The sequence below is a fragment of the Onychomys torridus genome, chromosome 13 (genome assembly GCF_903995425.1).
Source record: "Onychomys torridus chromosome 13, mOncTor1.1, whole genome shotgun sequence".
Taxonomy (NCBI): domain Eukaryota; kingdom Metazoa; phylum Chordata; class Mammalia; order Rodentia; family Cricetidae; genus Onychomys; species Onychomys torridus.
The window spans coordinates 48,224,794-48,239,132 of record NC_050455.1 but is presented as its reverse complement, the minus strand read 5'-3'; positions in this window follow the sequence as shown (position 1 = coordinate 48,239,132).

The window sequence follows — 14,339 nt, the reverse complement described above, 5'->3', positions numbered from 1 at the left end:
CGAATTGAAGACCTGACATTAATCCGCACACCTATGAACATATAATTTTTGACAAAGAAGCCAAAACTGTACAATGGAAAAAAGAAAGCATTTTCAACAAACGGTGCTGGCATAACTGGATGTCAATGTATAGAAGGCTGCAAATAGATCCATATCTGTCACCATGCACATCCTTTTTAATTCTTATGGCAAAGAAACGTGGCATTCCTTCTGGGTTAGTTTCGTCCTGAAGAAGATGCATCAGTATCCATGGCTTGTATCTAAAAGTGAGTGAGGTATGAGGAAAGAGAAGCTTACAGAGTATGGGAGGAATGTGCTCAAAATAAGTCACACAACTTGAATGAAATGGTCTTATGTAACATTGTATAATAAAACTAAAAAAAGATAGACAAATTAATATAAATGACATGTTTGGTGCATAGTTCAAGGAAACAAAATAAATAGTGTCATCACACAGGGGATAAAAGTAATAGAGGACATTGCCCTAAACAGTTATTTGAAATTATGTGATGCAAAATTAAATGTCATGAATAAGTTGCAAGAAAATAAAATAGAATGATAACCTGTTTCCCCCATTGTTAATTAAATTAAATCAAATTCAATTAGGGTTCAATTACAGGAATTGTAGGCCTGCAGCCCTAAGGCTTGAGTTTAGGAAATACACTGATTAGAATTTTAAAATATGCATTTATGGCTGGAGAGATCGCTCAGAGGATGAGTGTTCTGTGCTCATTATAAAGGACCTGGTTTAGGTTTCCAGAATCCATGTCAGGCAGCTCACAAACACCTGTAACTCTAGCTGCAGGGAATCCAGCATTCTCTGGATCATGGCACTTGCACTTATGTGTGTATACCCCCACACAGACCTGCACATATGTACGTAATTAAAAATAAATCTTTTAAAAAATAAAACATTTATTTATTGGACATTCTCCTACTGTGCAAACTAAGTTCTCACATATATTAAATTTGAACAACTATTTACAACGGAAAAACCATTCAAATAAGTAGGAGATCAATTCGATTTTCTATTAGTGATTCATAGATAGATTCTGAGCTCACTGACAAGATCCTGTGTAGTGTTCTAACTTCATACACTTGCACAGGTGTATGAAGTTGCACTCATGACACCCAGTGCTCAGCGTAATCACAGCATATGAGAAGGTGGTGGCCTGGTTTGCTTAAGTGTAAACAAGGGCTGAGTGGGTCACTATTGAGTGATGAGTGACTGCAGGGCCATTTAGGGGATGGAGCAAGAGTGTGAATCATCTGTGGGTGTCTTGGGAAAGGCAAAACACATTATATGAGGTTCTAATTTTGAGGCTTGGAATTTTGACTGCTGTAGTTTTTTTTTTAATAAAAAATAATTACACCACTTCCTCCTTCCCTTTCCTTCTTTCACCTCTTCCCATGTCTCTCCAACCTCTTCCATGTACCCTTCTCATTCCCTCTCAGACTGATAGTCTCTCTTTCTTTGATTTTCATTGGTATACAGAAGTTGAAATTTGAGCTAGCAGCTAGCTTTGGTCAGGGGCAAAGGTAATTTAAGGGGTAGACTAACATAATCCTGATGGTAAATAGAATATGACATTAATATCTGCACTCTTTACTTTTGGGAGAAAATAACAACTAAGGGTATCAGAGAGGAGATGACAGATTGCCTTGGAAGGTTTAATGCAGTAACATGCAGATACAAAGCAAATTTCACTTTGTGTTGAAAGAACACATTTTCTTTGTTCTGCTCTTAATAGAAAATAGTACAAACTTTTACTTTGCTTAATCATCTATCCAGATTCTGTGATTGGTCTGAACAGTTCTCCATGATTTACCATGACACTATCATATTGTTGATTCTTTATAAGTACCAAGACTTCTTTGAAAACTACCTATATTGACCTTTTGACTGTCACTTTGGGTAGTTAGCCAAGTATTATATCTTAGAGACTCATGATCCTTTCTCAGGATCTCAATCTCCTGACAATGGTATTTCTGTTTCCTCTAACTGAAATCCTCAAGGAAATCTGAATCTAAAACTGACCTTGGGGACAGCCAGAAAATCACAAAAGATCACTCACCTTCTCAAAAGAGATTTGAAAACATAATTAGATTTCATTGACATCTTGAATGATCTGAGGAACACTATAAATAAGAGATGCTTGACTTTTTCTGTTGTGTTTGTACAGATAAAAATATTATTATTATTATTATTATATTTAAGAACTGTTATGAAGTTCCTAGAGTAATTTTTTAAAATAGACACTCATTAGGTCTTTAATCTTTGCTATTTTAAGTTTTTCCATCCACAGGTGGCTTTTTATTTTATTCTGATATATTCTTAAATGTACTTGCAATAAGCTACAAGTCATAAGCGACAAGCACACTGAGACCAAGTTTCTGCTGGTGGTATTTAAAAGGTTTTGAGACTGTACTGTTGGATCAAGCCAGGATTTCTTGAACTGTAGTGAAGAAGCTAATAAATTCATGGTACATGTAACCAAGCAGATCAACAGAAAATAATTGCCTAAGTTTAAATGCTGCTAGAGAATTCTTAGAGCTTTTGTTTAGAGTATCATTAATGTTTTCATGTACTACTTTCTGGATGTAAGGATTTCCTTTCTCATTTTCTTAACCAATCAATAAATCTTAACAATTTAATAGACTGTAGGTCTATAAACAGAAATGAAGCATTTATACCTTTTCATTTCTTGATGCTTTCAAAATATAGAAACTCTTATTGACTCACTTATCCAGAGGGCCTGATCCAGCTGGGGGCTCCACAGCCTTTGGTTCATAATTAATATGCTTCCATTCATTTGGCTATTTGTCCCTGTGCATTTTCCAATCTTGGGTTCAACAATTTATGCTCTTATAGTCTCTCTTCTTTCTCGACAATTGGACACATGAATCCCCAGGGGAGTCTTGGCCCTGGAGGAGATGGGAATGGAGGGAAGAGGATGGGGGGAAGGTGGGGTGGGAGTGGGAGGGGGGAGGACATGGGAACCCATGGCTGATGTGTAAAATTAAAACACAAATATAATAATAATAATAATAATAATAATAATAATAATAATAATAATAAAGAAACCCTTATTGATTATCCTAATATTCATTACAATATAAACCTACAGAGATATAATAAGAATCTCCTCTTTGTTGGATGACATAATTGGAAATAAAGTTTGTATATCAAGTTATCTATGCAATGTCATGTTTGAAAGTGATGCATAAAGCCAGCTATGACCAAACTGCTGTTAGGAACTGCTGTGGATTTTATGAAACAGATGCTTTCAAAGTCTTAGAAAAGCTGCTCTGGTCCCTGACTTACACAATTCCTAACCTTCCAGATAAGTAAGGAATGTTGCTTCCTGATAAACCCAGAAGTGTCAGAATTATTCTAGCAATCTGAAGAAGAAAAATATTCAATCCAATCTATGGGTGTTACGGGTATTTTGGTGGTAATCAGCTTGGCATCTCAGTCAAGAAGTTTAAATGTCCCATTTGAGATTCCTTAAAACAAGCAAAAAACAAAAGAAAAAAACTTCCAACAAAGCAAACTCATGAGATCTATGTGGCCATTCACCATTCTTGCTGAACCTTTCTCAGCAATCATGTCACAGGTAGTTAGATCAGTGTTTGTGATAGAGAAAGTTTATATGCACTTCAATTATGTTTTATTAAAGATAAGAGACTATAGAGATTAAAAATAAATAACTCATGTCTTTGCGGTTAATCAGACAAGATACTATTTATTGTCTATAAGCTATTTATAAAATTGGTCAGTAAATTTCATAGTTTTATTGCCAACATGTAATTTATACTCAGTCCTACCATCTTGCACCAGTTGTCAACCTGTACCAAATTTTAAAACATGAAATTGTTTTGTATTGTTTGTTTGTTTTTTAGTGTCCAACTCTTCAAACTAACTCAGATGATTTTTCTCCCGCTCCTAGAGACAGCATTATATGGAAAACTAAAAGCTGATCACTTGAATCTTTACTGGAACTCCACACTGTTGCATAGCTGGCCTGTTAAATCCTTTCTACCTAGGTCTAAAGGAGCCCCGTGAGTCAGAGCTGCATGACTTGACATTTATACCACAGCAGCTATGTGGACAGACTTTGTGTCTAGAGCCACTGCTGTGCAGGGCAATCATAGTTCACTGGAACTCCAGCATCTTCCATCCCTGATGCTGGAAATAATCAAGACTGTGGAAATTAAAAAATCACCTTGGCATTGTACCATCACCCTAACCATTAGGACATCAAATTAAGAAATCTATTAGATTGCCACTGTCATCATTCCCCTATCATTAAAACGTGCTCAGGTTTAAGGCATCTTCTACTTAGATGCATTTGTTTTCAGAACCAGCGCTCTAAGGTTTCTCCAATCATTAATCTCTGCCTTTTGTGTTTCATGCTAAAGGACTCTTTTCACTAAATTCCTGGTTACATGCACCACTAGGCATGTATTTTCTATTGCTGTGTTCCAGCAGATAGTTCAATTAGTTCTTCACCAATGGTGACTTGCTGAATTGAGCTCCATAGACTAACTTTTAGGAGTGAAATTTGCTCTTCCTTATAAAAAAAAAAAAAAAGCAGCCTCTCCATTCCACTGACATTCCTCTCCAAAGAAGCTGATGAAGGCTTCTTTGTGCCTTGAGGTCTTTGGCTCTATTGAGGTCATTTACCTTTCTAGAAGGACACTTATACATACAAATAAAGAATATTAATACAAAGGTCCCCCTCAGCTCAGATCAGTGATGGTATCTGATAAAGGAAAATGTTCTTCATTGCATGTTAACTATAAATAAGCTCATCTGTGGGTGCTGGTCACTGAATTTAGTCCTCATCCTTGTGTGGCAAGCACTTTACCAGTTTAGCCATTTCCTATTCTTCTGAATTTTCTCATATAACAAGACAGATAAGAAACCTCAACAATTAAGCATGAACTGACTTTAGATGAAAGCAAAGATTTTTTTCTCTTTGTACAAATAGGCTAAAAAATTGCCCCTAAATAAATAAGATTGTTATTTAAAGTTGTATTTATTCTTAGAGTAATTTGTCATAGAATAGGTGTGCCATATGTTCTTCAGGAGCATTTATGTTTACTTTCATTTCATTGACTTTTTAAAGTTTTTGTACAAGGATTTGTTGCATGTTGACATGTCCCAGCCATGTCTTCCCAATCTCTCTTTACTCCCACCTTTCATCCCTGTTAGTCTTCTTTGTCCTGTCACAGAAGTATGACTTCTGCTTCCAAATCACATACTCATAGGCAATCTTACGTATTTATACAAAAGTCTTGGAACCACTCCAATGAGGAAAAATACAATGTTTGCCTTTCTGAGATTGGCTTAAGCCAGGCACTATGATTGATCTCAGTACTATCTATTTTTTTTTTACAGGAGCAATTTTGTCCCTCAGAAACACATGCAGAATTCTAAAATGTCAAACAGAAATATGGACTTACATTGAAAATATTAGAAACATGCAAATATTAGATTAACATTAAGAATTATTGCTATTTACAAATCTATAGGGCAGACTAATGAAATTTCATACTCGGTTCATTGCTTCAGAGATTTTTGTATAATTTAACCAAAGACTGCGGGCAGTCTTACTAAAATCCAACCATGAAAATACACTGCCTTGTGGCACAATGTCTTCCCTACTACTTTTCCACATTGGTAGGCAATACAAAGCAATCATCAAATACTTGTCCATGTGATGTAGTAGGTTGGGCCCTGAGGTACTATGCTGATTCTTCCTTGTGCTCATATTTGTTTTGGGAGGAGAAAAGAGACACCTGACAGTGACGGGATATTTCCAGCACACACTCTCTTTCCCATTTCATCTTCACTTTACTAAGTAAATGTTATTTTATTGTTCTAATGTCTTGGATACAGCTGACACTGTGAAGGAGTCTATCAGAATTTTAGAATGTATGCTTGTACTTGATTTTATGGAAGTCAAGTAGATAACGTGAAGTCTCTCAGGAATTTTACACTTTGCCAACATGCACAGCTTTGCAGAATAAATACAACTTCAGATGAGGGGAATTAATTGGCTGTTTACTCAGTTTAATTGAAGAAAAAAATAAAGATCATTAGTGAGAGATACTCTAAGGTATGGCCAGAAGCCTTGGGAATGATTTCGTGGTTTAAGATAGGTTCTAAATAAAGATAGTCAATATTTTTTCTAACAGTGTTGTTGCCCCAACCTGACATCATCTGGATTCAGGTGGTACTGTATCTTCTTGCTGGCTATATGGGAGCTTTTTCATATTCTCAGTGACAGTTCTTTCTCAGAGGAACTGAATAGCTATTCCAGGAGTAAGAAACTATGTTGTAATGAAGACTTTGTTACATCATCCATTCTCACATTGCTCTTTCAAGTCTCATTGCTGTGGCCAGTGCATCCCTTCCACACCAAGACATTTGGAAAGAGTTAATAAGTCTGTTTTGTGTATTTTACTTGAAATATTTGATATTTTACTTCTTTGATGGCTCATAACAACCAATTATCAAAGTTGAGCTTCTCATTAATAATTTTTCTTGGTTTTCCTAAAACATCAACATAAAAGTGAAGGGTTGGGGATTTAGCTTAGTGGTAGAGCACTTACCTAGCAAGCGCAAGGCCCTGGGTTCGATCCTCAGCTCAAAAAAAAAAAAGTAAAGAGACAAAAGACTACAGCATATCAGGAGAGTTGCGGCAAAAATACCTAACTTGTTAATTATTTATTTTAAATAGAAGAAAACTTAATTCAACTATTTTACTATCTTTCTCTGTGTTATACATATGTCTAATTTAAGAAAGATTTAAACATTTAAAAATATTCAACTTATCTTTTTTTAAATTTTATTTTATTATTTTTTTATAATTTAATTTTACACATCAGCCATGGGTTCCCCTGTCCTCCCCCTTCCCGACCCCTACCCCACCTTCCCCCCCAGCACACCCCCATTCCCATCTCCTCCAGGGCAAAGACTCCCCTGGGGATTCAGCTCAACCTGGTAGATTCAGTCCAGGCAGGTCCAGTCCCCTCCTTCCAGGCTGACCAAAGTGTCCCTGTGTAAGCCCAAGGTTCCAAACAGCCAGTTCATGCACTAAGGACAGGTCCAGGTTCCACTGCCTGGGTGCCTCCCAAACAGTTCAAGCTATTCAATTGTCTCACTTATCCAGAGGGCCTGATCCAGTTGGGGGCTCCACAGCTTTTGGTTCATAGTTCATGTGTTTCCATTCGTTTGGCTATTTGTCCCTGTGCCTCTCCAATCTTGGTCTCAACAATTCACACTCTTACAGTCCCTCCTCTTTCTCACCAATTGGACTCCTGGAGCTCCACCTGGGGCCTGGCCGAGGATCTCTGCATCCACTTCCATCAGTTATTGGATGAGAGTTCTAATACGACAGTTAGGGTGTTTGGCCATCCGATCACCAGGCTAGTTCAGTTTGGACTTTCTCTCGACAGTTGCTAGTAGTCTACAGTGGAGGTATCTTTGTGGATTTCTAGGGACATCTCTAGCACTTTGCTTCTTTCTATTCTCATGTGGTCTTCATTTATCATCATCGGTTATTCCTTGTTCTCCCTTTCTGTTCTTGATCCAGCTGGGATCTCCTGCTCCCCTAAGCTCTCTTTCCCTCGAACCTTGCCCTTCATTACTCCCACTGTTGTCCAGGTTGTTCATGTAGATCTCATCCATTTCTCTGTCATTGGGTGATTCCTGTGTCTCTCTTAGGGTCCTGTTTTTTAGGTAGCCTCCTTGGAATAGTGAGTAGCAGTCTAGTCATCTTTGTTTTACATCTAGTATCCTCCTGAATTGTTTTAAATGAATTGCATATAAGTGAACAATACAGGAATTAGTTTGTAATATTTTTTTTCATTTATTTTAATATGGAAATCTTCTAGGTAGGGAGTACTATACATTTTTCCTGTAAAAAGGAAAGCACATTTTAAAAATAACAACCATTTCATTACAACTCTGTTACCTAGAATAGAATCATAAAATATAAATAGCAACTAAGTTTGAGAAAAAAAATACTTATTTATAGGAGCAAAACTTAAATGCAGCTAGAAGTTACGTTTCTAGCATCCAATTTTTGAGAAACAATATGGCATATAGTGGGTGCAGAGAGACTCTAAGATAAAAAACAAAAAATAAACAGTAGACTTGAAAATATTTAAGAACGTATTCCTGATCTCATTTTCAGTAAGGTCTACAGCTATTTCTCAAAACCATAATGTGGTTTGCAGCATTCCTATTCACCTCACAGCTGAATAATGCATTGGCATATGATTTACATAGAGCCCAGGAAAGCATGTTAGCAATTCTAGGTAATATAACTAATGCCTGGAAGCAGCACCTTGGGGGAAACAGTTAGATATGCACGCATGTTTTGGAAGAGCATATTCAAGGGCAGGCATTTGGGCACGGTTTCCTTAGTTTATTCTCAGCCATCTTCATCTACTAGTTGGTTGACTGGTTAAAAAAAAAAAAAAAAAAAAAAAGTCTATTATTTCCAAGTTAGAAAACCACCTTACAAATCTGGCAGTTGAATCTCTTCCTTTTAAGTTGAATCTCTTCCTTTTATTATGTGGATCCATTAGGAAGTCTCCAGAACTGTTGAAAATGGCCTTAAAGGAGACAAAGCACCCAGTAAGGTACTTAAGGAATAATAAAAAATGTATTCCTTAAGAATTAATTTGAGTAATCACTGAATTCGGGAATCTCATAAGTGTAAACATGTAAAATCCCACTTTCCTCTATTTTGAATTGTATAATTATTTCATTAAAATATTTAATTTAAATTATTATATTAAAATTGATGAGAATTAAATGAAATTTCAGATGGTAAAATGAATGTATACTAATACCTTAAACATGCAAATTAGATATGTTAATTAAACAGACTTAATGAGATGTGATTAACATAATATAATGCATAATCATTCTTCAGCACAGAAATAGTACGGAGTTTTGTTTACTAAGGATCTTGTTTAGAAGCTGGTGTCAGTACCTCGTGGCTTACAGCATTTTAACGACAATCTCATTGTCCCTGTTTTTCTAGTTATAAACCCAGGTGAGTAAGAGAGGTTGGCAGGGCAAAGGAGAAACTCAGCCCCATGGGAAACGTGTTACGCATCATGAAACCAGTGACAGATGGGAGTCGCAACATCAAAAGGAAAATTCTATGTTCCTTTCCAGTCTGCAGACACATCCCAGCTACTGGAAAGACAAACTTCTCCAACTGGGTTTTGAATTTCTTCATTTTTTTCCCCTTCTCTGGAAAGAACTGAATTGAATCCCATAGGCACTTTTTGCAAGATCCTTTAGTCTGTGTTAGTCTTCCTGAGAAACAACGGCCACCATCTCAGCGAAGTGCTTCCACTCAGTGCTGCCTTGTGGTTTTCTGAAACTAGATTTTTAAAAAAATGTTACGATAAATGGAGTTACAGAAAAAGAGAAGAGGAAGTTAAAGGATTGGTTTTGACTAGAATGGGGGTTTAAGGGATGAGTTTTCCTCTGGGTGGTGACATTCAGTACTAATTATTAAAACTAGCCAACCAAGTGAGGCAGAACTGGTTCAGAGTGATGGTGGTGGCTTCTTTCTGTTTTGGCTCCACTGAAAGAAAATTCAGAGATAATCTTGGGGTTAAAAGGATCACGGTGGAAATAGTCCTCCTGTTGATAATATTTTTCTTTGGGGAAATTCTCACTTCTCCTGCCTTTCTACAGTAAATGGAGGCAGAAATTGGTAAACCATCTATGCTTGTTCATTATATTTCAGTGTGATTTTCTGAAATGTATGTTAAATTAGTCTGAGTATCTTTTAATATCCTTACAGGTTGAAACTTTTTACATATCATAGTGATTTTAGTTAATGGATAGGAAGATGTTTTGGAGGATGAGAACAGTGGGGATTAAAAAAAATCATGTATACCTTGTTCATATATGATTTCATGAAGACAAAGAGAACCTTGGTCTTCAAGCTGGCTCCATTTGCTGCATGATTGACAGATCATTGTCAGTGTACTGAACTCTGAGGGTGTTTCTGGAGCCATCAGGGGAGGGGTGGCACCAACTGCATGTGCTACTTGGGGGTTGGGGTCTCTACCACTATGAATGCTCCCAGAGGGCCTCACCACTACAGATATTCAGGCTTCCCTGGGGCATCTCCAGAACCTTGTCCAGCAAAGGCTTCCAAGAGCTGAGCCGAACCTCTGCCTACCTCAGGAGTCCCAGTATAAGTTTCTGTATCTGATGCCTTTCCATATGTTTGTGTCTAATGACCTATATCTTGTGACCTCTGCGCCTCCACCCTCATGCTTCTACTGACATGACATGCCTCCTGTGTCCCATGTTGTACCTACAACTCTTGGCTTGCAATGCATTTCTTTCCTGGGACAGCTGTTAAGAAGTCATTGTACTTTCGTGTCAAGGGTACAGACTTTGAATTCAGTCAGGCCAGACATACAGCAAACAACCCAGAATGTTGAGCATCCATTTAACTACCTTGGATATGTAGACAAAATGTGGAATATTTATGTTGTCAGCAACATTCCAGTCATTTCTCCTGAACTGTCTATGTAGTGAGGGGAAAACTTCAATCTACAAATTAGTGTAAGTTTAGTCTGTTTTTTAATAATTAAAAAAAAGCCACTGTATGTAGTAGTGTTTGGATATTTTTACAGATATTTTGGGTACCCTGAGAATTGCCTTCAACATCCTGGAAACCTGATTTCAAAGAGATTGGAAATAATTGGTGTCCTGGTTATGAGACCCTGTGCCCTTCTTAGTTACTCATGTTTTGATGAATAACCATTGCCCAAGTTTAGATTTGGGTCTCCTATTGAGTCAGCCAATTGGCCATTCTTCTATAGCCACAATCTCTGCCCTCATCAGGGCATAAGCACCTCTGAATCTGGCTTTTGTCCCATTCTGCCTAAGTGGTCAATTCTGTAATGTTACTGTACTTTACTTGTAAGCATTTCAACATAAGCTTTAGGTGCTTTCTGGGCACAAATTCTCCAGTTCTATTTGATTCTGTCTCAGCAATTTGTTCTGCTAAGTTTTATGTCAGAGGTGGGGACAGCAGTGCCCTGTCATAGGATTTACTGCCAGGAACCTAAATATTTTAGGTAGGTGTGTATATGTACATGTTGGAGGGTGAGGAATGCTTATACTTTTTTGACACCCTCACTTTCCATTATATATTTCCTCCTGACCAAAATTGGAATAGGAATTTTAGTCATGGATCCACTTACTTCCTTTCATTTTTACTTGTTCCATATCCATGTGTCCTTTTATTTTCCTTTGTCTTTTCCAAAATAATCAAAAGAGTGAAGCTTCTTTTCATCTCCTTCCACTATATTCTTCTAGAAACATAAAAGCAAGAAATCAAGACTTTCTCCCCCAGTTCTTTCACAATAGATCAGCTTATTCACAAAATTCTATTTTTGAATGTTGGAAAGTAAATTATGCCTGGATTTCACTTTGTTTCTTCTGTAACAGGTGCTAATAACAACCAATAAATTTATAGTCATTTGTTCATAAAGGCAAAGGAAAAAAAGCACAGTTTAGGGTTATTTGGGATTTCCTTTTAAATGTTGAAGTGGGGACACATTCATCCTTTGCACAAATGTGGTGTGGAGAAAGGGGGACTGGTTCCTAAGAAAAGGATTCAACTCTGTAGTGGAAGGCTAAATAGGTATTCTGTTCCTGTATTGCAAGAATCAGAAAGTATGTGCCCTATTCCAATCTAATTAATGGTGTTGCATTAAAGTGTGCTCTGGTTTCAATTACTTCTTACAAGATGTATTTCCCACAGAGCAGCCAAAATGACCCCTCTAAGATGTAAATCATACTGTGCCTACTCAATACTCAAAGGGCTTCCTATCACACTTATAACAGAATTAGAAGTCTCTGGTGGCTTGCTCCTCTCTGGGTACTCCTGTGTGAAAGGGGTGCTGCTTGCTCACTTATCCATTTCATCTCTATCTGCTTGCTGCCTTTCAGTCCCTATGTATTAGCCTCCAGTCTCCCTGCTGGCTCCTCATAGTGCCAGTGCTGTTGACTCCCACAGAGGGATTTGTATCTGTTGCTCTGTTTCACCAGAGTTGACTAGCTTTTCCCATCCTACAATTTTCCCCAGGGAGACCAGTTCCTTTAGACTGAATTGGTCTTCCTGCTTTTTAGGTTCTGACACTTTGAAAAAAAATAATGTTGACTTCACTACTTAGGAAACATGAGCATGAATTCAAAGACACAGCGAAGAATCATCCCAGGAAGAACTGTGCTACTTTGTGAAGTAGACATTGATATATTGTTTTCAATTTGGTAGAACTTGATTCTATGTTACTTAAAAGAATCTTGTTTGTGATGAACAAACTTACTGGATTATCCACAATTTAAATGGCAGTTCATGTTTCCACAACAGCATCTCAGACTTCCATGGCAGTTTGAAATACAGCTCCCCATGGTCTCAGTTTTCCTCCTGTGTTTACTTTCCCTCCACAGCAGCATATTTCACCCAAATGTTATAATCTTTGTGTATTTACTTGCTTAGTTTTTGTTTTCTCCTTGTTTCTAGCTTTTCTCCTAAAATAAATGCATAAAGGTCCGGACTTTGAATATGTTCATGCATTCTTGGTACTTAAAATGGTATCTGATATTTAGAAGATGTGAAATAAACATCTGATTGTGAAATAATGAGCCATAGATAGCTTGTACAGTAACTAAGAACATGATATATAGAGTTAAAAACTGTCTCTGCTTGGGTGGTTTGTCTTCAGGGATATTGCATAAATTTTCTGCATTTTTGGCTTACATGCTTGGGGCTTAAAAACATCACTCCTAATTTACTATGAGACTGAGCATTTAGCTCATTTATGTAGAACATAATAGTGTGTCTAGTGCATAGCATATGTCATGTGTCTGCTGTTATTAACACTATTATTTATAAGTTGGATTGAGACAACTAATTATAGGTTAGAAAGCCTCTCTTGCTATATATAATATATAGCAATAATATACATTATTGCTACAATAATATATATTATTGTGAGTCATATTAATAAAAACAAATACTTGAGTGATTAGCATCAGAGGACCAGTGGCTATTGTCTAGGTTCCTATGTTAATGCCATAAAGTACTAGGAAAACTAGAGTCACTATCTTTGTATACTCCCATTTCAAGAGAAAATGAAGCCCAGCAACTTGGAGTGAGTCTTTAGCTTCTGAGATGTTTTATTTATGTGTCAAATGGCTGGAGGAAGGAGAAACTTTCAGGACATAAGAGGAAAGCCGTTTATGAAAATAGAAAAATCATTTCCCCTCTTTTCTAACCTATGGGTCAGTATAGAAACTTGTATGATACCATTGGTTTGGATGCCATTATATTATCTCATAGGTTGGGAGTAAGATAAAGAAGCTAACCAATTTATTACTTATTATGAGGTATTTGATTAAAAATCTATCTCTGACTTCATACATGCATCTAGGTTAAATATGAATATTTAGGATAAACACAAATATTTAAAAAATAACAGTAGGGGTTAGGGCGATGCCTCTGTGGGTAGAGTACTTGGCATGCAAGTATGAAGACTTGAGTTCAAATCCTTATAACTCAAGTAAAGCTGAAGGTAGTAATGAACATCTGCAGTCTTAGTACTTCCTTGATAAGATGGGAGATGGAAACAAGAAATTACTCAGAAGCACTCTGTCTGTTCCTCCAGATACAACACCCCAGTTTCATGCCTAGCTCTGCAGCAGAACACCTATGGCAGCCTTCCTTGCCACCCTGCTCCCATCTGCTGTGGATCTCACAGATCTTTCCCTTCTAACTTCCTCCATCCCATTGCTGTTTTATGCCCCCACCCTCACCAGTCAATCCTGCTAATTCAAGGGATGCTTCAGTCAGGCCAAGTGTAGGCTGACAGCAGTTCCATGCCTCTCCTTACTCTTCCCCACCCAATACCCCCAGTTTCATCCCCAGATGTGTAGCAGAAAACCTGCTGCAGTCTCCCTTTCTGCTCTGACCGCATTCTTAAGGGATCACAAAGATCTTCTCTGTAGATGGAGTTTTCTCAGTGGCCCACAGCCACTCAGACCCAAATAAACACACAGATGCTTATGTTAATTAAAACTGTTTGGCCTAATGGCTCAGGCTTCTTGATAGTTGATCTTACATCTTAAATTAACTCGTTTCTATAAATCTATACCTTGCCACATGGCTCGTGGCTTACCAGTGTCTTTACATTTTGCTTCTAATGGTGGTAGTGGCTGGCAGCATCTCCTGACTCAGCCTTCCATTTCCCAGAATTCTCCTCTCTACTTATTGTGC